A 27566-nucleotide genomic window follows, 5' to 3' on the forward strand; every position below is an offset into this window, starting at 1 on the left:
ACAGTATTTCTTGGTTTCCGAAATGCATTTGATTCCATACCACATCTACTCTTATTGTCAAAAGTACAATCATTTGGGGTATCAAGTGAAATTTGTAACTGGACTGAGGACTTTTTGGGAGAGAGGACACGGCTTGTTATCTTGGACAGAGTGTCATCTTCATATGTAGAAACAACTTGGGGTATACCTCAAGTGTATTTGGACCCTTGCTCTTTGTGTTGAATATTACTGACTTTGCAGACAATATTGATGGTAAAATCAAACTTTTGCAGATATCTGTAGTGAAGTACTGTCTGAAAGAAGCTATCTAAATATTCAGTAACATCTTGATAAGATTTCAAAGTGGTGCAAATATTGGCAACTTGCTTTAAATGTCCAGAAATGTAAAACTGTGTGCTTCACAAAATTGTCAGAGAGTCACTGTTGGAATCAGCCAACTTACACAAAGACCTGGGCGTAACACTCTGTAGGGATATGAAATGGAATGATCACATAGGCTAAGTTGTGGTTAAAGCAGGCAATAGACTTCAGTTTATTGATAGAATACTGGCTACATGCAGTCTGTCTACAATGGAGATTGCTTACAAATCTCTCACATTACCCATCCTAGAATACTGGTCAAGTGTGTGGGATCTTTACTAAACACAACTAACAGGGTACGTTGAATGTGTGCAGAGAAGGGCAGCATGACTGGTCACAGGCTTGTTTAATCTGTGGCAGAGTGTCACAGAGATACTGAAGGAACTGAACTGGAAAACTCTTGAAGATAGATGTAAATTATCCCGAGAAAGTATACTAATAAAGTTTCAAGAATTGGATTTAAATGGTGACCTAGGAATATGATACAACCCCTTATGTATTACTCACATAGGGATCATGAGAATAAAGTTCAAATAATTATTTCACTCGCAAAGGCATTCAAGCAATCATTCTCCCTGCACTCCATACATGAATGGATCCAGAAGAAACACTAATAACTGGTACAGTAGGACGTACCCTCTGCCATGAACCTCATGGCGGTTTGCAGAGTATAGATGCAGATAGATGTTTCAATACAAAAACAGTTGGGCAGTTTATGGTGCCAATGCCATAGGAGCAAGCATCCAGCACGAGAACTGCAGGTTTTGTAGGATCAAAGTGGACTAGGCATCTGTCACTAAACAAGACTTACATTAATGACTGAAAAGCTTTCTCATGCTTAGGTGACCAGATGAAGGGATCATTTCTCCATCTGAGAGCATGTAAGGTTGATGCAATCTGAACAGTGTTAGGGGCGAAGCAAAGATGATGTGAGATCTTGCCAAGGACAGCCTGGAATTCAGTGAGATTCTTCAGGAAAGGGAGCCTTCGAATAGCCTCCAAATGTTTGGCAGAGGGGTGAACACAGTGGGAGTTGATGACATGACTGAGGTGTTCAACATGGGTACCGATAAATTTGCATTTTTCTCAGCTGGCTCTGAATCCCACGCCGATGAGGTTTTGGAACACCCATTCCAGGTCCGAGAGGTGCTCCTCTGGAGTACTACCAGATATGACGATGTCATCCAGATAACTGGAGCTTGGCAAGGACATGCCCTCTTGTAATCTCTCTGTTAACTGTTTGGGATGAGGGAGAGGGTACGAATCCACAACAGACTGTGCATTGATGGTGGTCTTGAAACTGGTACGAAAGTGAAGTTTTCCATTGGGTTTTCTGACTATGACAAGGGGTGACACCTACTGTCTGGCGGAGATGAAGATGATAACCCCATGTCCTGCATAAATCTCAACTCCATCACAGCTCTCTTGAATGACGTGGCTGATGTATTGTGCTTTGACAAAGCACGGCTGGGTGGCATTTTTAAGGTAATGCGGGCGGAAATGTCTTTTGCCTTCTTTAGAGAGTATTCGGATAGCTGACAGTATTTGTCCATAGCTTCATGATGCTGTTGTGGGGGATGTGGTGTAATGAAACAAGCCCTTAGAACACCTTCTTTGACCATAAATGAAGACATCGATGGAACACCATTTTCTTTACACTGCGATTGCATTTCCAAATTTAGACCAAATCAGTTATACAAACTAACACACATGATTTTTTCTGTGCAAGGAGATATGAGCCACACTATAATTAAAACAATTTTATCACACGAAAGAAAAATGCTATATGTATCTGTAAAATAATTTCTCTGCAATTTTTGGATTTCTGTCCAGAAGAAGAGAAGAATGGGTTATAACTTTATTTAAATGTTTATTAGTGCATACAAACTAAAGGCATTTTTGCACAACTGCATTTATATTTCTAAATCATGTCTATTACATTTCTATTCAAAGATCGATTAATGACCAAATTTGACTAGCTTCATTAAAGATAAAAACACCAATTCTTCTTATGTTCTCAGTTATCTACTTTATTATAAAAACTAAATACAATTAACCAAACAATCATATAATTCCAAGAATCAAAGTTATTAAACCAAAATCGTTGAATTGACTAGTAAATGAATTGACTGACTGCAGATCAGAAATCATCTGATGATGTGTACAAGTAAAGGGAAAGCACTTTGTCAGTTGGTCAGAGAGAGACGTCATTAGTGGAAGCTAGTAGTTTGTTATGCTTTGATGCTTTGCAGTGTTGCACAACAAACTGTGATTTTAGAAATTGTGATTGATATGCAGCACTAAGGAGAAGGTGACATGGCTTTTGAAAATAAACAAACAGTAAACATCTTGTGTCCAGCTTAATAATTAAATGTCCCATTGACCAACATTTGAGGGGGAAAAAAAAAAAAAAAAAAAAAAAAAAAACCACCTAGGAGCTGCACGTCAGTCCACCAACCAGGTAAGTACCAGAATTCACATTCTTAAATTGAATGTATTCTTCTAATCATATAGCTAGAAGCACTGACACATAAACAGATGAACTGTTATCACTGTCAAAAGAGATAGCCAGCAATTGAATACCTTTTATATATGAGAGAAGTTTACAGTGGAGGTTGGTCATTGCCACATTCTCTGAGACTTAGAGGCTGAAGATATCAAAGGCACTGATGTCAAAAATGTTAGGACTGTCATAAGAGTGAAACACGTTGTCAGGAATTGCTGTAATTGTAGATCTGTGCTGCATCTGTTGTGTTGGAGCTCTGAACAATGGGAACCAAGTTTGTCAAACATGCACTATTGGTTAGTGTAATGGAAGCCCCAATATCCAGCTGGAATTGGACACCCTCATTCTGAATATGCAGCTGAATGAAAAGTTTCTTTCGCTCACTTACAAGTGCAGATGGACCCAGAGGGTGACTGACAGACCAGGATGATTCATGCATAGTGAAAAATCTGTAGCGTGTTTGAACCTGGAATGACACCTCAGAAACCGTACCATTAAGAGCACAGCCTCATCATCATTGACCTGATGGGCATATGCTACTTCAGAACCATGGGTGGCCATGTTAGCAGATGGGCCCCATAATTTCTTTAACAAATGTCTTGTATGTGCCTAATTTTTTTGCAAAACACATTTGGTTTGGCAGAAATGAGAAGCATCTCTATCATGAGAGACATACTACTGAGAAAAGGACTGTAATTTTCTGCTGTTATACAGCTTCATGGGTGTACCTTAGGTTGTTTACAGTTCCCCATCTGGGGAATACTGAGGGTATCATGGGCAGCCACCACAGGTGATGAGATTGCCAACTCTTCATTGTCAAACAATTCCTGTGCCTCAAACATATGACTAACATCTTCAAGCAAGGAGTCTGATAGTTTGATGGCTTCTAAGAATTTTTATCATTTTGCAGCCCCATCAGCAACTGTGATAGACCAATATTTTGAAGAATCAGCCTCAGTTGTGCAACTGAGACTGATTCTTCAAAATATTAAAAAATATTAAGATATTTGACAGCTTTGAACAATAGCATCCCATAACATGGTCTCTGCATATGACTTATCACAGGACAAACAAATTTGCAGGTGCAAGTCAGACTCTGCAACTCCATGACCCACAGCCAATAGCAGTGGGCAAGTTGGCTCTTCGAAGGAACTTATTCTGCACAGCAGCGACCAACATCTGGGAGTGGAAATACTTACCGAGATCGACAATGACCTCTGGGAAGGGAAATGATTCAGGCTCAGAAAGGGGGGAAAATGTAATGCAAATATGTATCATACCTATGCCAATCCAAAAAAAGAAATATGACCACTGAACATCACCCAAAATGTTGTAGGCTACAAAGTGTTTATATTTGACCTACTCTTCTGCGGCAGTGTCAGACTTGTGGAATGGTGGAGCCGATCAGTGTCTGCTGCTGTTGTCTTCAGCCTGGGTGACGTGTTGAAGCAGGTTTTGCTGCACAAGCTATTTGTCTTCCAACAGTAATGTCACTTTTTCGTCACTTGAGTGAATTGCATCAACAGAAACTTAAGAAGATTGTGTTACGACACAGGTTACAGCTGCTATAGCAAAAAAGAATAAGCAGTTAAGTTGAGACAATGTACATGAAGAAAAATAACCAAAGAGGGGCTCCCCCAAAACTTAAAACCAAGTATCGTCCAATACTGGGGGGGACACAAAAACTACCCTCTGTCACCACTAATTTGTTGTATCCGTGAATGGAGGTACAACAGACAGTGGAAGGTGTAGGTAATCCACACTTTTTATTCCTCTGCAAGCGAAGACTGAAAACAGCATAGCACAATTGGAACAATGCAGCATGCAACTGTTATGTGAGGGCATTCTGGCTAAGTGTTGCTACGATACTGCAGAAGCAGCGTTATCCGGCTGGACCATGCTACTCATGAGCCAGAAATTGTTGACCATGGGCTATATGGTGTGTGCCCTGTGGACATGTGGTGGCAGATGCCATGGTGTAGGGATGGATGACACCACACATGGCACAGGACACTTTAATATCATCATCTGCTCACCACCAACTTCACTCTTGGATGCTACATGGAAACAGATACTACTTATATTCCTCAGTATATACCCTGAATACCCTAATCTTATTTAATGATCCTCCCATCATATATATGTTGGAACAACAGTACATCCTTCCATTATTTGCATTCAGGATTCCTTTGTTCAGTGCTCTTAGTATATGTTTGACAGTTCATTTCCAATATTAAAAATTCTGTTACCCAAAATTCAGTACTCCATTCTTTCTTTTTATTCTGTTAGTCCAACGGCCTTAAATTCAGTTACAGGAAAATGAAATGCACCATTAATAATTAAGCAGTACTGCACTGCAATCACAAGGGGAATCATTCATTCCCTCCCCCCTCCACTCTGCCACCAAAATCCAACAGAGTCCATCTAGATTTTGCCCTGGCTGTGCAATTAATGAGTCTTCTTTATGTTTCAAGCAAATTTGAAAGAAGCAATATTGAAGCCATTTCCTTTTTCCACCCTCAATTTACTTGTTAACTGGTCCAGTCTGTAGCCTCTGCATTTTTGCCATCTAATAAAAGTGATGGAATTCAATATGCATCAGATTTGTTAAGCAGCCAGATATGGGTTACATGTAATGTTGTCCTACGATTCAAATAGGTATTTGTTTTTTAAGATGTCTGAGAAAGGCTGGGCAGGGGTGGGGGATGGGAGTCCAGTGTAGTAGAGAAGACATCCAGGAATTTAATATATAATACATTATCTACTAATAAAATCCATCTGTTGAAAATAAACTTATATGTTAACTTGGAAGATAGTTTTCAGAGTACTGTACTCAGCTAACTACAGGCACAGAACTGAATTGCCTGATGGCTGAAACGTAACTGTGCGAGTGCCCACAGCGCTTCATGTTTTGGTGCCTGTCAACAGAAGGACTTGCCTGTCTGCCAGTACAAGTTGGAAGTAAAGTAGTCCAAGGTTTACAGCAGTCCCACGGCAGCTGTCCACATTACCGACAGATGTATATGACACAACAGAGAAAGTGGCATGGAAGCTGGAAGAGGTCCGGGTTTGCTGAGTGCCATTTGGAGGCCCAGGTAATGGTGGCCTCTCACTGTATTTGTTGTATACCTATTGCTTGGACCACAACAACCCTCTCCCAGGAGTAGGAAGTCATCGAGGCTGGCTGGCTTTATTAGTATTCTGCTTCCTTGTTTTCAGCATGCATATTTGATGGGTGCACGTATGTTGCTCCCCCTGGCATTCACCTGTGGCACTGTGGGAAACCCCTGCAAAACTACAATGAGGGGGTGGCAAGTCAAACATTCGCCATTTCTATGTCCATAAACTGACCTGAGGTGGGAGGAATGCTCACTCCCACTGGTTCACAACAGGCTGGACATAGACGGGGTCCGCTACTTGAGGCAGTGGCAGGGCAGCTGCTGGCAGCGTTGGAAGGCGTCTCAAATGGCTGGCTGCATGTAAGTCTTCCAATTCTCTAAAAGAAAACAACACAGGAGGTTTGCCTATAAAAATGTGTGTGTGGTAGTGCCTGATTTGATTTTTACAGCACATTGCAATTCCATGTAAACATTGAATCTTAACCATAAGCTGCTCTGTGATTACACCTGGTACCCATATTGTTGTCACATACTTGAACATTTAAATGAGTGCTGAATTATTCATTTCGAAATATTTTTGTTTCAATGTTATCGAAACATTTGTATTCATGAGTGCTAGAAAATTGACTTTAATGTTCAGTGTGGTCTTCCACGAAGTTTCTCCACTGAAGATTGTGCATTGTGTGGAGTGGCTCTGTACCGTGATAAGAAGCATCGCGCTTTAGTGTTTACTTGGTAGATTCTTATTTAAATTGCGTGTGAGTTTCGTATAGGAGGTGCAATTTCGAGTTTTAGTTACTGTAATGGTAAATTCAGCAGATTGTAGCGCAGTCGTTAGGCATTTGTACAGGTTAGTTGATACATTCTTTGCGTGTTTCGCTTGCGTTATCTAGGCACGGACTCGTGTTTCAGTAACTGTTGTTCAACATCGATTAGAATGGACAGAGACTGTGATTGCTGTGTTCGGATGAGGGCTGACTTGGCATCCCTTCGCTCACAGCTGCAATCGGCGCTGACTTCGGTCGCGCAGCTTGAGGCTGTTGCCAATGGTCACCACTGTGGGGAGCCGGACGTGGGTATCACGGGGATGTCAACCTCGTCCCGTCTGTCCCCAGATCGGTCTGCCGCTGTGGTTGCCACGGTTGCTGCCCGCAGTGGGGCTGAGCCCTCCCCTGTGGTTGATTGGGAGGTCGTTCCAAGGCGTGGCAGGCAGCGAAAGGCGTCCCCGGAGGCTGATCAGAGAGCCTCCCCGGTGCGTCTGACAAACCGGTTTCAGGCACTGTCTCTGGCTGAGCCAGATGCAGCTGCCTGCCCTGTTTCAGAGGATCATTCTCAGCCTTCAAGGTCCGGGCAATCGCAGAGGGTGGGCTTACTGGTAGTTGGGAGCTCCAATGTTAGGCGCGTAATGGGGCCCCTTAGGGATACGGCGGCTAAGGAGGGGAAGAAATCCAGTGCGCATTCCGGGAGGAGTCATTCCTGATGCGGAAAGGGTCCTTCCGGATGCCATGAAGAGCACAGGGTGCAGCCAGCTGCAGGTGGTGGCACATGTCGGCGCTAATGACGTGTGTCGCTTTGGATCTGAGTAAATTCTCTCTAGATTCCAGCGGCTATATGATTTGGTGAAGGCTTTCGGTCTTGCTTACGAGATGAAGGCAGAGCTCACCATCTGCAGCATCGTTGACAGAACCGACTGCGGACCTTTGGTGCAGAGCCGGGTAAAGGGTCTGAATCAGAGGCTCAGACGGTTTTGCGATCGTATTGGCTGCAGATTCCTTGACTTGCGCCATAGGGTGGTGGGGTTTCGGGTTCCGCTGAATAGGTCAGGAGTTCACTACACTCAGCTGGCGGCTACACGAGTAGCGGAGGCTGTGTGGCGTGGACTGGGCGGTTTTTTAGGTTAGAAGGCCTCGGGAAAGTGCGGGATGGGCTGCAATGTCAAAGGGTGCTTGGCAATTACAGGACGTGCTTGGATCAAGGAACAGTCGGAATTATAATTGTAAATTGTTGTAGTTGCGCTGGAAAAGTCCCTGAGCTTCAAGCGCTAATAGAAAGCACAGAAGCTGATATCGTTATAGGTACAGAAAGCTGGCTAAAGCCTGAAATAAGTTCTGCAGAAATTTTTACGAAGTCTCAGACGGTGTTCAGGAAAGATAGATTAGGCAGAATTGGTGGTGGAGTGTTTGTGTCTGTTCAAAAATGGTTCAAATGGCTCTGAGCACTATGGGACTCAACTTCTGTGGTCATTAGTCCCCTAGAACTTAGAACTACTTAAACCTAACTAACCTAAGGACATCACACACATCCATGCCCGAGGCAGGATTCGAACCTGCGCCCGTAGCAGTCCCACGGTTCCGGACTGCACGCCTAGAACCGCGAGACCACCGCGGCCGGCGTTTGTGTCTGTCAGTAGTGGTTTATCTTGTAGTGAAGTCGAAGTAGATACTCCGTGCGAATTGGTATGGGTGGAGGTTATACTTAACAGCCGAATTAAGTTAATAATTGGCTCCTTCTACCGACCCCCAGACTCCGATGATACAGTTGCGGAACCGTTCAGAGAAAGTTTGAGTCTCGTAACAAATAAATACCCCACTCATACGGTTATAGTTGGTGGGGATTTCAACCTACCCTCGGTATGTTGGCAAAAATACTTGTTCAAAACCGGTGGTAGGCAGAAAACGTCTTCCGAGATTGTCCTAAATGCTTTCTCCGAAAATTATTTCGAGCAGTTAGTCCACGAACCCACGCGAATTGTAAATGGTTGCGAAAACACACTTGACCTCTTAGCCACAAACAATCCAGAGCTGATAGAGAGCATCATGACTGATACAGGGATTAGTGATCACAAGGTCGTTGTAGCTAGGCTCAATACCATTTCTTCCAAATCCATGAGAAACAAACGCAAAATAATTTTATTTAAAAAAGCGGATAAAGTGTCACTAGAAGCCTTCCTAAAAGACAATTTCCATTCCTTCCGAACTGACTATGCGAATGTAGACGAGATGTGGCTCAAATTCAAAGATATAGTAGCAACAGCAATTGAGATATTCATACCTCATAAATTGGTAAGAGATGGAACGGATCCCCCGTAGTACACGAAAAAGGTCCGAACGCTGTTGCAGAGGCAACGGAGAAAGCATGCGAAGTTCAGAAGAACGCGAAATCCCGAAGATGGGCTAAAATTTACAGACGCGCGAAATTTGGCACGTACTTCGATGCGAGATGCCTTTAATAGGTTCCACAACGAAACATTGTCTCGAAATTTGGTAGAAAATCCGAAGAAATTCTGGTCGTATGTAAAGTACACAAGCGGCAAGACGCAGTCAATACCTTCGCTGCGCAGTGCCGATGGTACTGTTATCGACGACTGTGCCGCTAAAGCGGAGTTATTGAACGCAGTTTTCCGAAATTCCTTCACCGGGGAAGACGAATGGAATATTCCAGAATTTGAAACACGAACATCTGCTAGCATGAGTTTCTTAGAAGTAGATACCTTAGGGGTTGCGAAGCAAACTCAAATCGCTTGATACGGGCAAGTCTTCAGGTCCAGATTGTATACCGATTAGGTTCCTTTCAGATTACGCTGATACTATAGCTCCCTACTTAGCACTCATATACAAACGCTCGCTCACCGTTAGATCTGTACCTACAGATTGGAAAATTGCGCAGGTCGCACCAGTGTTCAAGAAGGGTAGTAGGAGTAATCCATTTAACTACAGACCTATATCATTGACGTCGGTTTGCAGTAGGATTTTGGAGCATATACTGTATTCAAACATTATGAATCACTTCGAAGGGAATGATCTATTGACACGTAATCAGCATGGCTTCAGAAAACATCGCTCTTGTGCAACGCAGCTAGCTCTTTATTCGCACGAAGTAATGGCCGCTATCGACAGGGGATCTCAAGTTGATTCCGTATTTCTAGATTTCCGGAAAGCTTTTGACACCGTTCCTCACAAGCGACTTCTAATCAAGCTGCGGACCTATGGGGTATCATCTCAGTTGTGCGACTGGATTTGTGATTTCCTGTTGGGAGGGTCGCAGTTCGTAGTAATAGACGGCAAATCGTCGAGTAAAACTGAAGTTATATCAGGTGTTCCCCAGGGAAGCGTCCTGGGACCTCTGCTGTTCCTGATCTATATAAATGACCTGGGTGACAATCTGAGCAGTTCGCTTAGATTGTTCGCAGATGATGCTGTAATTTACCGTGTAGTAAGGTCATCCGAAGACCAGTATCAGTTGCAAAGCGATTTAGAAAAGATTGCTGTATGGTGTGTCAGGTGGCAGTTGACGCTAAATAACGAAAAGTGTGAGATGATCCACATGAGTTCCAAAAGAAATCCATTGGAATTCGATTACTCGATAAATAGTACAATTCTCAAGGCTGTCAATTCAACTAAGTACCTGGGTGTTAAAATTACGAACAACTTCAGTTGGAAAGACCACATAGATAATATTGTCGGTAAGGCGAGCCAAAGGTTGCGTTTCATTGGCAGGACACTTAGAAGATGCAACAAGTCCACTAAAGAGACAGCTTACACTACACTCGTTCGTCCTCTGTTAGAATATTGCTGCGCGGTGTGGGATCCTTACCAGGTGGGATTGACGGAGGACATCGAAAGGGTGCAAAAAAGGGTAGCTCGTTTTGTATTATAACGTTATAGGGGAGAGAGTGTGGCAGATATGATACACGAGTTGGGATGGAAGTCATTACAGCATAGACGGTTTTCGTCGCGGCGAGACCTTCTTACGAAATTTCAGTCTCCAACTTTCTCTTCCGAATGCTAAAATATTTTGTTGAGCCCAACCTACATAGGTAGGAATGATCATCAAAATAAAATAAGAGAAATCAGAGCTCGAACAGAAAGGTTTAGGTGTTCGTTTTTCCCGATCGCTGTTCGGGAGTGGAATAGTAGAGAGATAGTATGATTGTGGTTCGATGAACCCTCTGCCAAGCACTTAAATGTGAATTGCAGAGTAGTCATGTAGATGTAGATGTAGAAAACAATAAAGCATCGTCTCTATTGTACTGCTGAACCAGTTCTCTCATGTGTGACTTGGAAGTGCATATGAATGTTTCTGGGAATTCGTTGGCCTCAGGCTGAGTGCAGTTGGCTTCACAAAATTGATATATTTATTCATCTGTAGAACAATACATACAGATTTCTGTAACAGTTGTGAAGCGAATGCCACAAAGTGGTTCCTTCATCTTCTGAATCAAATCAAAGACACAAGGACTTAAGTCCGGGGAGTATGGTGGATGGTATAGTACTTTCCAGTCCCATCGACCGAACAGAGCAGCCACAGCTTGCACTGTATGCACCCATGCATTGACGTGTAAAATGATGGGTGGGTTGTGCAGAAAGTGTCGCCGCTTCTTTCGCAAAGCTGGTCGCAGGTGATTCTCAAAAAACGAACAGTGACTTTGATTTGATTCCGAAAATTAATGAACCACTTCGTGGCATTCGCTTCAGAACTGTTCCAGTGACTTGCACCATCAACACAACAGACTCTGCTAACAGTATACTACGCCTTCCACATCGCTGGCAACGGGTTCTACACAACGCTGGTGACTACTTTGAAGGACAGTAACAGATGGAAACTTGTAACTCTTTTGTATCGGTTGTGAATAATTAGTTGCCACTATTTAAGTTCCAACCCTCGTATTTCATTCTGAAGTTGCAATGTTTCTTCAAATATTACTTTAAATGCGGACATGAAATTTCTAAACACTTACAATAATGCTTATTTAAGATTCAGCTTAGTAAAATATACACCACCAGCTAATTTTGACATCAGTTGTTCAGACGTAGGAATAGGATATAAATCAGTAATAGATTGAGAGTTTACCATCATTTTCAAATCTCTGCAGATGGGAAGTGAGCTGTTGCGCTCTATACCACTACGATCGACTTCACCCATTGGCTGCTGGTTATGTCCTCTCACCTCACCTCATCTTGTTCATTCATGATGGTCCGAGATCCTGCTTTATTTGGCTTCAGTGAAATGTATGTTTTGTAAACTTTGATAGTACTTGTTACTTTGGAAAAATATCATCATATTTTTGTAACAGCTGATTTTAGTTTCCATTCAGAATGTAAACTTGAATTTGTTCATTTAAACGTGAGTGGCAAAGCCCAAAGCACTGAAGAAACCCCGCGCTAGTAAATTCATTGCTTTACTGGAATTTACAAATACGAATGTAGCCTGTTTCGTAAATTGTTATACCTAACATTCTTGAAAATTGTCTTTTTACTCAAAATTTCGTTTACTGTTCACTGAACCTATTAACTTTGCATTTCTAACTTGCGGTAAGCGTGCAAATTATCAGTTGAAATTGATGAACCTGTGTTAATTTGAACTTGATCGACACTATGTTAACTCGAAGAATTAAGCTACCGACTTGTTGTTACCAGCAAGAATAGCATTCACGTGACGTTTCTTCTGTGTAAGTTATTGAATTTTTACAAATTCTTTATAAACATTAGTCGACTTTGTTTTGCCGTTTTTATTGCCTGTACTTCGTTTTTTACGATAGAAACAATGTCTCTTTTGTTTTTTTACGCCGTGGCGTGACCAAGATGTGATTTAGTATATCTAAATTTGTTTTCTTACTATTTCAGTCGAGTAGCGTAGGCGCCCAGTGATTTCCGTATGTGGCCTGTATTTATACAAATCGTTGTTTTTTTGGTAGAAAATTCATTATCATCGATATTTGATGCAATTTTGCGAACACGTTTTTTTATTTATTTATTTGTTTAAATTCATTTCTAACTTGTCTGGTTGTTCTGATCGAATCCTTCCTTTGCTGCGCAGTAGGCTCGTTTCCTTACGACGAGTGGTCGATGTAAGTTGTACCTACATTTTTCGAGATCTTCGCTGGTTACTTTTTTCGACAGTAAATAATATAATACTTCATGCACTGCAGTCTGTAACTTCGACAAATCAGATCCAAACTTCCAAAGATACGAGTAATTATTTGCCTCATGGCTCGAACCCTTTGTTTCCTGGTAATAAAAAGTACCAGTAAGTTTATACCGGCATAATTTCCTTGACGTTCAGTTTTGTATACTGAGAGCCTGTCGGTACGCTCTGTTCTACAGAAAGACTGCACGTGCTCGTTTTCGTAGTGTTGCTTAGCTTTGTGCGCAAGTTATTGAAATTTTGGTTGCAGAAATACGTTATAAGCAAATTATATAAGACGGAAAAAAGTGGGCCGGGAAGTACTCAGTCTGTGACAACATCTTTTTGAAGCAGCACCGAATAACCTCTAATGTGTTCTTCTGTCCTCTGTATCTCATATAGATGGACAAAAAAATCGTGATACTGGTCGTTATTTTCGACTTTTGACTATACAGAAATTGAAGCGCTCTTGTACTCTACGCGCAAATTAAGTTGACACTACAGTCTAGAGTTTGACACTCGGCAAGTCGGGATGATGGGTGGGGGAGAGGAGGGCGGAATCGGCCGAAGTGGAAAGAAAGTTTATGACTTTGAGCCGATACTCACCTGTTTCATGTGTCTGTCAGCCTCCATCTATGTCTTTATTTCCCTTAGTCGTTAGGCCCATGTGAAAATTAACTTTCAATGCATTATTTGTATTTTATTTTATAAAAAAATTGTTTATATAATTTGAAACATGAAATAACAACATCCATAGACTACACATCAGACAGTAGAAAGTGTGTTCAGGGAAAACAATGCCACTGGAGACATGTCTGCAGAAAATCCCCATAAACTTGCAGACGATTCCCTTCTGTTAGTCACTGGAGAGGATTGAACAGGTTACTGTCGGTAGGTGGAACATTTGGAGAGACAGTACTGGGCGAACGACGGTACAATGGAAGTTGCTATTGATGAAATTAATTTTGTTGTTGGCATTAGTTGACTCCAGTGACTCGGCAGAATCCAGTTCAGATTATGCTGATGATTATTCCACAAAATTTCGGGAGAAATGTCGGATGTTTGTAACTTCCTGCCACAATATTTCGGCGCAGAGTCTTCTGGTCATCTTTGAGTGATACTGGCGAAAACGCACTGAGCTCTGGTATTTAAGGCCCCGCTGGTACGTGCATGGTGGATTCACTTGGCGTTGCACGTGCGCTACTTGAGCGCGTTCGATTCTGCTGCACCGCGCGCCCTCCGTGGTGAAAACGCACCGCATCGATATCAATTCGAATGTCTCCCCGTGGTTCCATCACAGAACTACGCCGGCTACGGAGGACACGAAGTTTTTCAACGATTAGATTCCATGCCGAATTCAAGTGAAAACCGCCGTATCGCTTGATAAGAGACTCACTGTCTGACAATCGTGTTTCCATGGATTCATTAGTAATAGAACTCCAAAAGTTAGACTTATAGGCCACAGTTTTTGTCTCAATGTAATTCTTGACATGACCAGTGGAAATACAGTGTTCGGCGATGGCAGACTTATAAGGCTTGGAGAAGGCGAGTATGCCTCTGATGTTCTAAAATGCGATCCTTCTCAGTACGCGCCGTTTGCCCTCTATAAGATTTACCGTATTCATTTGGAATCCTGTAAATACCTGCCTTGCGCAGCTCTAGGTCGTCGTTGACAGATCCCAATAGCGACGAAATTTTTGCAGGAGGGCGAAAGATTGCTTTCACTTTATATTTTCTTAGTATTTTTCCTATTTGCGCTGAAATATTACCAATATATTGTATACAGACAGTCGTTTTAACGATCCGTTTTTAACTTGGCGGGAAAACCTATAGATGACGCGACTATGTCTGTGTTAGCAGTAGGTTTCAATTTTGCTTCTACATCTGTTTCATCAGCACTACTGGACTTCGTCAGTGCTCCGTCTTGCTACAAAAAGCTGAGGAAGTGCGTCAGGAGTCTTGTCGGGTGTTGGCAAGAGCTATGCCGCCGAACAGCACCTTCTTGCCTATGGAGAGGGTAGCCCACTGGAACTTGCGAGTAGACCCGGACACAATAGTCCTTAAATCGGACAAAGAAAATGCTACTGTTTTAATGCTACGGGAGGACTATATTAATAAGATCAGTGTGTTATTAAGCGGCTCAACATGTCGCAAAATCGATAAGGATCCAACTAACCGAGCGGTGCCGAAAACAGCAGAACTTCTGACTAAACAGTTCGTTACCAAAGGAGGTAATTAAGAAACTGAAACCATATAGTTCATCTCCACCTAGGCTATATGGATTGCCGAATTTCCACAAGGATAACGTGCCATTACGTCCAATTGTGAGTAATATTGGAGCAGCCACCTATCACTTAGCAAAGTATTTGGCATCTGTGTTCAAAGCAATGGAAGGAAAGCGTCAACATCACATAAACAAGTCTAATTACGAGGGCTATCCACAAAGTACATTACGTTTTCGTTTGTGTCCATTAGGGGCGAGGCTAGCGCGGCCATCTTGGTGTCATGACATTCTGCCGCTCAGTCGGTATCCTGCCGTGCTAGTGAGAGGTTCGTGCTGTACTCCGTTGAGTTACTGTGACAGTTTGAAATGTCAGCGTTAATTGAAAATGCCGCGAAGTGTGAAGTGCGTGCTGTAATAAGGTTTCTAACTGCAAAAAACTGTACACCGATAGAAATCTATCGGCAGCTTTGGGAGGTGTATGGGGACAACATAATCGCTGAAGGTGGAGTACGTCAATGGGTCATAAAATTTAAAAATGGCCGAACTAACGTTCACGACGAAGAGCGAAGTGGAAGACCTAGCATAGTGACTGCCGAACTTGTCGAAAAAGTCGTTGCTGCGGTACGTGAAAACCGTAATTTCACAATAACGGAACTCTCTATGAGCTTTCCACAAATTTCACGAAATTTGTTGCACGAAATCATTACCGAAAAGCTTGGTTACCACAAGTTTTGTGCAAGATGGATACCAAAAATCTTGACAGAGATTCACAAAAATCAGCGAATGGCTGCAGCGTTAACGTTTTTGGACGCTTACGAGAAAGACGGTGACTCATTACTCGATCGCATCGTTACTGGTGACGAAACATGGGTTAAGCATGTGAACTGCGAGACAAAATTGGAGTCAATGCAGTGGGGGCACACAAATTCCCCCCCAAAACCCAAGAAATGCATGCAGACAATGTCGGCCAGGGAGGTGATGGCGACTGTCTTTTGGGACAGAAAAGGTGTGATTTTTGTGGATTTTCTGGAAAGAGGCACTACAATACACTCTCAAAGGTATTGCCAAACTCTGCACAACCTCAGAAGAGCAATACAAAACAAGCGCATCTACATCTACATCCATACTCCGCAAGCCACCTGACGGTGTGTGGCGGAGGGTACCCTGAGTACCTCTATCGGTTCTCCCTTCTATTCCAGTCTCGTATTGTTCATGGAAAGAAGGATTGTCGGTATGCTTCTCTGTGGGCTCTAATCTCTCTGATTTTATCCTCGTGGTCTCTTCGCGAGATATACGTAGGAGGGAGCAATATACTGCTTGACTCTTCGGTGAAGGTATGTTCTCGAAACTTTAACAAAAGCCCGTACCGAGCTACTGAGCGTCTCTCCTTCAGTCTTCCACTGGAGTTTATCTATCATCTCCATAACGCTTTCGCGAATACTAAATGATCCTGTAATGAAGCGCGCTGCTCTCCGTTGGATCTTCTCTCTCTCTTCTATCAACCCTATCTGGTACGGATCCCACACTGTTGAGCAGTATTCAAGCAGTGGGCGAACAAGCGTACTGTAACCTACTTCCTTTGTTTTCGGATTGCATTTCCTTAGGATTCTTCCAATGAATCTCAGTATGGCATCCTTTACCGACGATCAACTTAATATGATCATTCCATTTTAAATCACTCCGAATGCGTGCTCCCAGATAATTTATGGAATTAACTGCTTCCAGTTGCTGACCTGATATTTTTTAGCTAAATGATAAGGGATCTATCTTTCTATGTATTCGCAGCACATTACACTTGTCTACATTGAGATTCAATTGCCATTCCCTGCACCATGCGTCAATTCGCTGCAGATCCACCTGCATTTCAGTACAATTTTTCATTGTTGCAACCTCTCGATACACCACAGCATCGTCTGCAAAAAGCCTCAGTGAACTTCCGATGTCATTCACCAGGTCATTTATGTATATTGTGAATAGCAACGGTCCTATGACACTCCCCTGCGGCACACCTGAAATCACTCTTACTTCGAAAGACTTCTCTCCATTGAGAATGACATGCTGCGTTCTGTTATCTAGGAACTCCTCAATCCAATCACACAATTGGTCTGATAGTCCGTATGCTCTTACATTGTTCATTAAACGACTGTGGGGAACTGTGTCAAACGCCTTGCGGGAGTCGAGAAACACGGCATCTACCTGTGAACCCGTGTCTATGGCCCTCTGAGTCTCGTGGACGAATAGCGCGAGCTGGGTTTCACACGACCGTCTCTTTCGAAACCCATGCTGATTCCTACAGAGTAGATTTCTAATCTCCAGAAAAGTCATTGTACTCGAACATAATACGTGTTCCAAAATTCTACAACTGATCGACGTTAGAGATATAGGTCTATAGTTCTGCACATCTGTTCGACGTCCCTTCCTGAAAACAGGGATGACCTGTGCCCTTTTCCAATCCTTTGGAACGCTTCGCTCTTCTAGAGACCTACGGTACACCGCTGCAAGAAGGGGGGCAAGTTCCTTCGCGTACTCTGTGGAAAATCGAACTGGTATCCCATCAGGTCCAGCGGCCTTTCCTCTTTTGAGCGATTTGAATTGTTTCTCTATCCCTCTGTCGTCTATTTCGATATCTACCATTTTGTCATCTGTGCGACAATCTAAAGAAGGAACTACAGTGCAGTCTTCCTCTGTGAAACAGCTTTGGAAGAAGACATTTAGTATTTCGGCCTTTAGTCTGTCATCCTCTGTTTCAGTACCATTTTGGTCATAGAGTGTCTGGACATTTTGTTTTGATCCACCTACCGCTTTGACATAGGACCAAAATTTCTTAGGATTTTCTGCCAAGTCAGTACATAGAGCTTTACTTTAGAATTCATTGAACGCCTCTCGCATAGCCCTCCTCACACTACATTTCGCTTCGCGTAATTTTTGTTTGTCTGCCAGGCTTTGGCTATGTTTATGTTTGCTGTCAAGTACCCTTTGCTTCCGCAGCAGTTTTCTAACTCAGTTGTTGTACCACGGTGGCTCTTTTCCATCTCTTACGATCTTGCTTGGCACATACTCATCTAACGCATATTGTACGATGGTTTTGAACTTTGTCCACTGCTCCTCAACACTATCTGTACTTGAGACAAAACTTTTGTGTTGAGCCATCAAGTTCTCTGAAATCTGCTTTTTGTCACTTTTGCTAAACAGAAAAATCTTCCTACCTTTTTTAATATTTCTATTTACGGCTGAAATCATCGATGCAATAACCGCTTTATGAACGCTGATTCCCTGTTCTGCATTAACTGATTCAAATAGTTCGGGTCTGTTTGTCACCAGAAGGTCTAATATGTTATCGCCACGAGTCAGTTCTCTGTTTAACTGCTCAAGGTAGTTTTCAGATAAAGCACATAAAAAAATGTCACTGGATTCTTTTTCCCTGCCGCCTGTTATGAACGTTTGAGTCTCCCAGTCTATATTCGGCAAATTAAAATCTCCACCCAGAACTATAACATGGTGGGGAAATCTACTCGAAATATTTTCCAAATTATTCTTCAGGTGCTCAGTCACAACAGCTGCTGAGCCCGGGGGCCTATAGAGACATCCAATTACCATGTCTGAGCCTGCTTTAACCGTGACCTTCAGCCAAATCATTTCATAATTCGGATCTCCGTCAATTTACTTCGATACTATTGCACTTCTTATCGTTATGAACACGCCTCCCCCTTCACTGTCCAGCCTATCTCAGCGGTATATTCCAATCTGAGTTTAGGATTTCATTACTGTTTACGTCTGGTTTCAGCCAACTCTCTGTCCCTAGTACTATATGGGCGTTGTGACCGTTTATTAATGAGAGCAATTCTGGGACCTTTCTATAGACGCTCCTGCAGTTTACTATTAGCACATTAATATTGTCATTCCCTGTTGCATTTTGCCTACTCCTACCTTGCCGCGTCTCAGGAGGCGTCTTGTCGGGCCTGGGGAGGGAATTCTCTAACCTAAAAAACCCCCATGTGCACTCCACATGGGGAAAGTTGGGCTCAAAGATCTTGCTGATTCACGACAACGCCCGGGCCCACACGGCAAATGCCACTCGTGAAGTTCCCGAATCTTTTAAGTGGGAGTTGTTTCCTCGTCCACCGTACAGTCCGACCTGGCACCGAGCGACTTCCACTTATTCCCAGCAATGAAGAAGTGGTTGGCTATGCAGCGTTTTAATGACGACGTACAGCTTCAAGTAGAGGTAACCACGCGGTTGAAGGCGCAGGCGGCCGAATTTTACGACGAAGGAATTTCCAAGCTCGTACATCGCTACGATAAGTGCCTTAATTTAAATGGCAACTACGTATAAAAGTAGTATTTAAGTGTGGCTTTCATCCGTATATAATAAAAAAATTCCAGTACTTTATTTATTTTTAATTCCAAAACGTAATGTACTTTGTGGATAGCCCTCGTATTTCATCAGCAGACTTAATTTACTGCAACTGTAAAGTTATGACTTGTTGGTCAGTTTTGATGTAGTTTCACTTTTTACAAATGTACGTCTTGTGCACTCATTACATCTCGATGGCAATAGGTTTGGAGCTGACATTACAGCGCTGTTTGAGCACACCTTCTCCTCTACACATTTTTTATTTAACAATGAGTTTTCTGAGCAATCAGCGCCATGGGGAGTCCTTTGTCTCCCCTGGGGGCCAATCTTTCTATATAAGATTTGAAGAGCGAGAACTCGCCTCAGCCACTTTCAAACCAACAGTATTGTGACGATATGTTGATGATACTTTTACAGTTTGGTCCCATGGTTTGGATCGTCTGCGAGAGTTCCCACAACATCTGAACTCCACACACGAAAACATAAAACCTACTATGGAGTTGGAAAAGGAGAGTTGCCTGCCGTTTTTAGGCGTCTTGGTGCGACGTAAGAGCTACGGCACACTTGGTCATTCAGTATATAGAAAGCCCACTCACACAGACCTTTACGTGCAAGCCGCTAGTTGCCATCTGGCACAAACGATGGGTGCTTTGAAGACATTCATTAACCGAGCCCACATCTTCTCTGACACCGACAGTTTGCAAATGGAACTGGAGCACCTGCAGACTATTTCTGAAGAATGGGTATTCGTCCCAGCAAGTGGAGACAGCGCTGCAGACTTGTAAACGACGGAGCAAAGAAGAGGTAGAGGAGAGGCCTTTAAAACGACTGCCTATTTACCATATATTGGTAATATTTCATCTCAAATAGGTAGAATACTAAGAAAATATAAAGTGTAAGCAATCTTTCGCCCTCCTGCAGTTCAGGCCACATGTAGTGATAGAAGAAGTACAGTAAATATCACTCCCCGACACTCTTGTAACAACGGTTCCGTACAATAACATTTTTGCGAAAGATTTCTTGCCACACTGTCTGCTTATGAATGCGCATGCGTCAGAGCTCTCTGGCCCCCATTTGGTCACACCCGGCAGCGGCTGCCGGGGCGGCGATCCGTTCCCTCGCACGATGTCGAAAGCGTCAGCTACCGCTCGTTGCTTTGGAGACTATAAAGTGCTTTGCTGTTGTTGAGTGACACTCCACAAAAATGTCGACGATTTGCACATTACGCTCGATACCGACGGATGCAAACGATGTGTTTTAATATAATGAATACTGTATTGTTTTAAATCCAAGACATGAACATGGCTCAAAATTAATGTCATAGTTTGTGATCCATTCTGGCTACGTATTGCGTTGTTTAATGTCATTCTTAATGCTCTATATCACGTTTCGTTCCCTGTTAGAAGTGATTCTTCACGCAGCTTTTTCGTCAGAATTTCATATATTTTGGTCAAGCCACAGTCAGGAACTGTGGTGTAATGAATGTTATTGTCGTATTTTGATTTCTTATGGTAAATGTAAGCGATAGACTGTGTAAATATCTCGAAATTTGTGCTCTATAGCAACCTAGGCGCAATGCAGAGCTTGAAGTCTGCAAGTTGATTCATGGAGTACTTAACTTTGATAGAAAGTGATATGCAAGGCAGTCAGTTAGATTTAAACCAACAAAACTATACATTTCCGAAGCTACGCAGAGTGGAAGGAAGTTGCTAATGTTGATGTCTGCGAAGGTCTACAGGAATGTGTATTGGTTCGTGGCTCTGAGCACTATGGGACTTAACATATGTGGTCATCAGTCCCCTAGAACTTAGAACTTCTTAAACCTAACTAACCTAAGGTCATCATATATATCCATGCCCGAGGCAGGATTCGAACCTGCGACCGTAGCGGTCGCGCAGTTCCGGTCTGAGTGCCTGAACCGCTAGACCACCGCGGCCGGCTTTGTATTGGTGTTTCACAGATTTAGCACATAGGTACTATCTTCATGTCATAACTATTCCCCAGACATACAGGTCCCACGTGATGAACAAAACTCAAATTCCTATGGTTGGCGGTCGAGTCAAATTTCTTCAGAACGTTTGTGTAGTGAACAAGCTTCGTATTTTCAAAGCAGATTTCTATGACCATTAACGAAGCTTACCAAGTCGAGCTAGTGAGGAGAGTTAATGTTCAGAGGTTTTCTTCACATTTTGTTAAAGAATTTCTTATAGCAAATTGCACCTGCATTAAATAAAACGGAAACGTGCAACCTAGAGTGCAGTGGTCTCCACAGCGATTAGAACTAAGAACTCACGGGCCCTTGAATCACAAGGCAGGTGTGGAACATCAAAGCTAACGAGACGGTGCTGGAAGCAGCTCTCTCTCTCATACCAGTATTGGTCACTGAGCCTCATAATGCAACATTAAAGATAAGAACAATTGTTATTTACGTGATGTACGTCATTCGCGGAGTCTCATCTTCCATGATGATTATGGAGCTTAAGTCACCTACATGGAAAGGGAATCCAAGTGAATCTAGCGGAACGATTTAGGGTCACTTGCCGAATTAGGAGCATTATCACAGGGTTGATAAATATTTGGAATGATGTCGCCAATTCTTAGCTGTGCTAGGGACAGCTATGCAGCAAAAGGTTTGCCGTGCTCTTTTTATGCGGCTGCTGATAGGATGAGGTGCGAGTACGTTTGGTTTTTAATGCAGCGTTGTCTCCTGCTACTTCCTAACGTCGCGTATTCTGCATGGCAAAACATACAACATTCCAAAAATGGTTCAAATGGTTCTGAGCACTATGGGACATGTGCATCGGTACCAAACAGGGCTAGGAAAGCACCTGTGATTGAACAAAAAACAATAATACATTTTTTTTCCTACAACACAGAGATGTTTACAATATCGGCCCCCAGCTCCATACGGACAGGCAGATGTTGGCATTTCACAATCAGCAATGTACAATCAGTCTCCTCTTTTACAAATTAAGTATTGTCATCCACATGACAGTATCTTTAATATTGCTACTTCCTTGCCAAAATTTTTCATATGCTAATGTAAGATTTCTCGCTCTCCCTTTGGTAAAAACAACCTTTTCTTGTAGTAGGCTTGAAAGGTCTTCGTGATAAAGACTGCTAACAAACACATGTTAAAACCATGACAGCGGTACTATGTATTTCAAACTTCATAGCGAGGATTCACAGCAGTTATTTGTGTTTTTCCTTCATGTTAAGATATCAGAGCAATATCCTAAACACCAAACTGAGTTTGGCTTAACGCTCTGCACTGGTATGCATTACAATTTCGAATTTCCTCTTAACTGGTTGTCAGTCATCTGTAATAAAGCCATAATCTCTTGGCCACAACCAACGCCAAAGACCTTGATTGACCTGAAATATGTAAAGAACTGATGTGTTGGTTGGAAGTACAGCGCTAAGGCATTCCTTTCTGCACTGCTGTTACCTGTCATAACTATTACGCAATCTGAGGCTTTCCAGGTATATATGATGCTTCCAAGGTTCTCGGGTGTACTGCCAGATGCAGTCATCAAAGGCCCGCTACATTTCGGTGAAGAACCAATAAGCCATCATGAAGTGGTACTAATGGAATGGGGGGTCTGCGGTGTGCTCCCCGTGTATTTACCTGCAAGTCCAGAGTTCTGGCCTCGCAGGCTCCGCGCCGTGCTCGATGGTGGGGGAAGAACGACTGTGGCTTTTGGGGGAGAGCCTCAGTAGTCTGATGGCCGCCGTCCACGTCACGTCTCGCGTGCCGATGTTACGATTTTCTTTGACTGAGCTATGTACTGGCTCCCAGGCGTTACTTAGTTGGAAACCCGTGTTCCTGTTTATTAAATTATCGTCACACGTATTTCAATAGCTTCTTTGAAAATGAAGTCCCAAAATTTGTTCGTGTTAGCCAAGACTTTCGTTTGCTCATAATTCATTGAATGTCCATTCTCAATGCAGTGTTCTGCTACTGCCGACTTGCTAGCCAGCAGTAAGTGGGTGTGGCACTCTGGGTGTTTACAGCGGTCTTCAATAATGGAGATTGTTTGACCGATATAGGTTTCCCCTCATTTACATGGGACTTGGTACACCCCCGCCATCTTTAGATGTAGATCGTCTTTGACCGACCCTAATAGGGCGCGCTTATTGGCTGGAGGTCGGAACACTGATGTTATTTTGTGTCTGTCAGTTTTAGATGATACACTGCCAGCGAACATTATGAGTGTGGTCTTCATATTTTCTTTTCCTTCCAGATGACGTTTTTGGGGGTTTTGCACTGTAGGGTCGTCAGAATCAGTCACCTGGTGCACTCATTTTCGCAGAAGAGAGACTCCAGGTGTTGCAGCTCTGCCTTCAGAATTTTTCCATCTGAAATGGTGTATTCCATGTGTATGAGTATGTTCGGCATATTATTTTTCTGTGAGTAATGGTGGCAGCTGGAGACATGTTGATACAAGTCTGTAAGAGTTGGCTTTCAGTAATAACTGTGGGAAAGCGAACAGTTGGGTCTACACTGAACTAGAATATTGAGGAACAGAAGTTTCCCATCTTTTCTATTTCCATGGTAAGTTTGATATTTTCATCGATAGAGTTCAGATATTCTAAGGACTGCCATACTTTTTAAGGTCCATGTGGCCAAATGACAAATGACGTAACAGAAGAAACAGATGGGTTTTAGTTTCACTGTATCCAGTGTTTTCTTTTTAAAGTGCTACATAAACATATTTGCTACAACCAGCGAGAAGGGCTGTTCATGATACTGTCCAGTGAAAACAAAGTAAGTTGATCTTAGAACATGTTTGAAAAGCTATGCAACCTCTGGACCGAACATCTCGCTGATTAATTTTATGGAAGCTTCTGAGGCAACCTGGATTATAAGTGAGACGACATCAAAGCTCATTGTGATGACTCCTGCAGCCTCAGCTCCTTCAGCTGACCGATTAAGCCTCCCGAGTTCCTTATGTGGCGTGTACACTTCGCGACCTAAGTGCTCATTATAGCAGTCAGGTACTTCACCAGAGGGTACTTTGGTGCCCTATTGTTGCTCACTATTGGAGGCTCTCCCCCTCCACCACCACTGCAGCCGCATGTCCCCCTATCACTGTGCACGTGCGGAGCCTGTAAGTCCAAAACTCTGGACCCACAGTTGTATATACCAGGAGTGCACTGGAGACCCCTCACTCCATCAGTACCAACTGATGATGGGATGGCAGAATGGTTGTGTGTCGATATATCGTGGACGTGTGACAATTGCATCCGGCAATACACCAGAGAACCTTGGAAGTGTCATAACTATTGTCGTTTGTAAAAGCTTCTGGTAAGTCACCTCTAGATAAGCTTTTGTACACCGAAAGGCATGTACCATTATTTTCTTGAGACTTATGTGCAAAGTGGCAACAATAGGTAAAGCACCAATTTTCGTTGCAGCAAATCTTAATGTAACACAGGCGTTTGTTTGATCATGGGACCCACTTGTATCAAGAAACACCATTTCATCGTACTACCCAAACACAAATATTCTTTGCATAATATATGTTGTTATAACACCCAGTATGTTCTTACTTACAGATAGATATACATTTATGCTAGATAACATTATCAATATGTTGTTTTGCTTTAAAATGTTAGTAACATCACTTATTTCACATCCCATAGTTTCGATGACGCCATTGTTCAAATAGATAGGTAACTTGATGGTTGAACAGATTTTTTTGTGCATTAGACAGAGTAATGTGTTTTTCTCACATTCCTCAATGATTTGGCTACTGCAATTGTCATGCCACCCTCAAAGAATGATTCATATTGATTTATTATATGTTTAGAACAATGCAACAAGCTCAGTGCTTGAGTGACATTGACTTAATGGAAATGATGTTTAATATCTATTCGAATATTCAAATCCTGTCTCATTAACGGTAATTTTTTTACATCCTCTTAGTTACATTTAAAAACTTGATTGCTATATTTGCATTACAATTAAACTTTGTGTTTCACCTTTCTTTTCATCTTTGGTTTTATTCTGAAAGACGACAATTATATACATTTCTAAAATCATATTGTACCTGCTGCGACTAGTGGCTCTTCATAATCCAATTTTTTTAGTTGAATCTGTACATTTTCAGTGAAATAATCACACTTTGCGTCGTAATAACCTTCACAAGATAAAGAGCATTGAATTTTATGTTGGTAATTATCGCTGTCTCCATCATATTTTACAATCTCAAAATTGCCCACTATACCACCAATCCAAGTATGTCCTTTAAATAAATCCATATTAAACAAAAGTGTACTCTAAAAACATAACTCTAACCTCAAACACTGCACACTGAAAAACAAATATGTCTGACATACGAAATGCGAGCAGTGTAAAATAGATATGCGAACTTCATGGCTATGTTTCACGCATTGCTTTAATCATGTGCTTGGGAGAACAGTTTATGTTGCAAACCCAAGCATGATTGGAGGGAGCACCCCTTGAATTAGACATGAGTTTAGCATAACAAACCCTGTGCATGTTTCAAGTCAGTACCTCCTCCTGTTAAAAATGCGGAAAGAAATATGTGAAAAGATGATGGCGACATCTTTAATTGCAGTGGTTGTTATTGTTGGTCATTGGTCTTGCTTTCTTGAAGATGAGCCAAGTGTGCCACCAAGAGCCCCGGGTTGCTGGCAGTTGTTGCAGTAAGGTTAGCACTGCTTATAAGACGAATTCCAATTGGGCTGTAGCAACCTGACGATCGACAATAGACTGCAAATAGGCCAGCAAGTAAGTGTGTGTGAAATACTTAAGTATTGTTGTCTTTGTTCAGCTGTTAATTCCGCGTTTCTGCTGTGTACCTGGCTATTATGTAAAATAAAAATAAAGGGAATTAAAAGAGTACATCCACAACAGTGTGTGCTTATTCTATTCGTGTTTTGTTTGCATCACTATACCAACACAAATCCTACACCCTTGACCCTGAGCAGGTACACAAAGTATGAATAACCTAAATGAGAACAGCAGCATCAAGGAAGAGGGTGCAAATGTGATAAAGCAGTCATTACCGTTTAGAGCAGCAGGTGCTTCTACAGTACAGCATCTCCGTCAGACAAGGTAGGACAGGGCATCATGTTAAATTATCAGAATTCTGCGCCACAAGACCTGAGCTGTGACATATTCAAGCCGAAAGCATGATGTCAGTAGCAATACTTCTCATCAGAACAAAACATACACTGTTCAGGTGGTGGAGGTCTTGCACATGCACAGTTACACTGCTTTAAAAACAAGCCTTATCGAACATTTCACGCCAACACCTGAGGCAAGGCTGCAGCGGTTACCCACAAACAATATACAGGGAAACAGATCCCTCAAGGAATTATTCCAAGAGCTTCAGCCATTAGCGAGTTCTAATCTGTTACAAGAATGTTTGTTATGGATGCTGTGACTAAGATTGGTTCAAATGGCTCTGAGCACTATGCGACTTAACTTCTGAGGTCATCAGTCATCTAGAAATTAGAACTAATTAAACCTAACTAACCTAAGGATGTCACACACATCCATGCCCGAGGCAGGATTCAAATCTGCGACCGAAGCGTTTGCTCGGTTCCAGACTGCAGCGCCTCTAGAACCGCACGGCTACTCCGGCTGGCTGTGACTATGAAGTTGTGCTCTACTTTAATTCACAACCCACTTTAATGATTAAAAGGAAAGTAGTGGACGTGGTTTTCAGTGCTATGGGTAGAAGCTATCTTCTTTTGCTCCAATAGCAGCAGCAGAACGTGATGAAGCCAAGCCTTTCCTGTGCTACACACAGGATTTCAGAGACAGTGATTAGCAGGACCTCTACTTCAAGAGAATCAACTACAGCGACTGTATTAAAAAAGGAAAAAGATAAATACATCAGATATTACTTCAGATGACAGTTATCATGGTGTTCTGACTCGCATTAATTACAAGGAGGAGCGAGCCAGCAAGTACATAAAACCCTAAACCAACAAGGAAAACACCAGCAGCTACATAAAAACCTAAACCAACAAGAAAAACACTTCATTTGGCTCCCATTTTACATGACGTGGAACATTGAAGCGAAAGGAAGGAAATAAAGAACTACAAATTTATAAAATTTTGTG

The sequence above is a fragment of the Schistocerca gregaria genome, chromosome 2 (assembly GCF_023897955.1).
Source record: "Schistocerca gregaria isolate iqSchGreg1 chromosome 2, iqSchGreg1.2, whole genome shotgun sequence".
In the NCBI taxonomy this organism is placed as follows: domain Eukaryota; kingdom Metazoa; phylum Arthropoda; class Insecta; order Orthoptera; family Acrididae; genus Schistocerca; species Schistocerca gregaria.